The sequence below is a fragment of the Rattus norvegicus genome, chromosome 16 (assembly GCF_036323735.1).
Source record: "Rattus norvegicus strain BN/NHsdMcwi chromosome 16, GRCr8, whole genome shotgun sequence".
NCBI classification, from domain to species: domain Eukaryota; kingdom Metazoa; phylum Chordata; class Mammalia; order Rodentia; family Muridae; genus Rattus; species Rattus norvegicus.
The window spans coordinates 38005542-38007336 of record NC_086034.1 but is presented as its reverse complement, the minus strand read 5'-3'; the positions used below and the strand labels follow the sequence as shown (position 1 = coordinate 38007336).

General features: G+C 46.2%; 1 pseudogene; it reads left to right on the top strand.

The window, feature by feature from the left end:
- The first annotated feature begins 463 nt into the window (after positions 1–463).
- Positions 464–1375, top strand: LOC103694242 (60S ribosomal protein L7 pseudogene; annotated as a pseudogene).
- Positions 1376–1795: the final 420 nt, after the last annotated feature.

The following is a 1795-nucleotide window of genomic DNA, read 5'->3' as shown; positions in this document are numbered from 1 at the left end:
GGCAGACAGGAACCGCATGTAGATCTCTCCTGAGAGACACACCCAGAATACAGCAAATACATAGGCGAATGCCAGCAGCAATCCACTGAACTGAGAACAGGACCCCCGTTGAAGGAATCAGAGAAAGGACTGAAAGAGCTTGAAGGGGCTCGAGGCCCCATATGAACAACAATGCCAACCAACCAGAGCTTCCAGAGACTAAGCCACTACCCAAAGACTATACAAGGACTGACCCTGGACTCTGACCTCAAAGGTAGCAATGAATAGCCTAGTAAGAGCACCAGTGGAAGGGAAAGCCCTTGGTCCTGCCAAGACTGAACCCCCAGTGAATGTGATTATTGCGGGGGAGAAGGTGGTAATGGGGGGAGAATGGGAAGGGGAAGTTCATATAGAAGGGGAAGGGGAGGGGTTAAGGAAGGGGAATAACAATCGAAATGTAAATAAATACTCAATAAAGATTGAAAAAAAAAACTTCTCTTTTTCCGGCTGGAACCATGGAGGCTATACCAGAGAAGAAAAAGAAGGTTGCCGCTGCGCCAGGAACCCTTAAGAAGAAAAAGGTTCCTGCCGTGCCAGAAACCCTTAAGAAAAAGCGAAGGAATTTCGCAGAGTTGAAGGTCAAGCGCCTGAGGAAGAAGTTTGCCCTGAAGACACTGCGAAAGGCAAGGAGGAAGCTCATCTATGAGAAGGCAAAGCACTATCACAAGGAGTACAGACAGATGTACCGGACTGAGATTCGCATGGCTAGGATGGCGAGGAAAGCTGGCAACTTCTATGTGCCCGCTGAACCAAAATTGGCCTTTGTCATCAGAATCCGAGTATCAATGGAGTGAGCCCAAAGGTGCGCAATGTGCTGCAGCTGCTCCGTCTCCGGCAGATCTTCAATGGCACCTTTGTGAAGCTCAACAAGGCTTCAGTGAACATGCTGAGGATCGTGGAGCCGTACATTGCATGGGGGTACCCCAACCTGAAGTCAGTAAACGAGCTCATCTACAAGCGAGGCTATGGCAAAATCAATAAAAAGCGCATTGCCTTGACAGATATCTCCTTGATTGCTCGATCTCTTGGTAAATTTGGCATCATCTGCATGGAGGATCTAATTCATGAGATCTATACAGTTGGAAAACGCTTTAAGGAAGCAAATAACTTCCTATGGCCCTTCAAACTGTCTTCCCCACGAGGTGGAATGAAGAAAAAGACAACTCATTTTGTAGAAGGTGGAGACGCTGGCAACAGGGAAGACCAGATAAACAGGCTTATTAGACGGATGAACTAAGGTATTGCCCATGGTATTTTTATAATCTGGTCGGTTAATAAACAGTCACAGCTTGGCAAAAAAAAAAAAAAAAAAAAAAAAAGATTGAAAAAAAAAAAGATGTTTACCTATCCTGTGCTGACAAGCTGTGCTACAGAGAAGCAATCTTTCCACAGATTCAAGAGCAAATTTTAATTCTCCTTCACAATGTGTGGGGGGCAGAAAAGCCATGTGACTGGGTAAGCCAGTCCAGAGCAAGAATGAGGTTGAGACATGTCAAAACCCCAAAAATCTAGTCCTGAGACCAACAAAAATAGGACTACTTCCTCCTTGCCCTAGACCTGCTTGTCCCAGTGCACACAATCCTCAGACCACCAACTCTGCCTTCTTTGAGGTAGTCATGTAGCCTGATGGCCTGACTACAGGTTATACTTCCTCTCTCCTTATATGCCCAGCAACACCTCTTCATGCAAATGAAGCATTCCCAGCACCTCAGCCTCAACCAATGATGTACACCCACCCTGAAAATCCCTACTCACT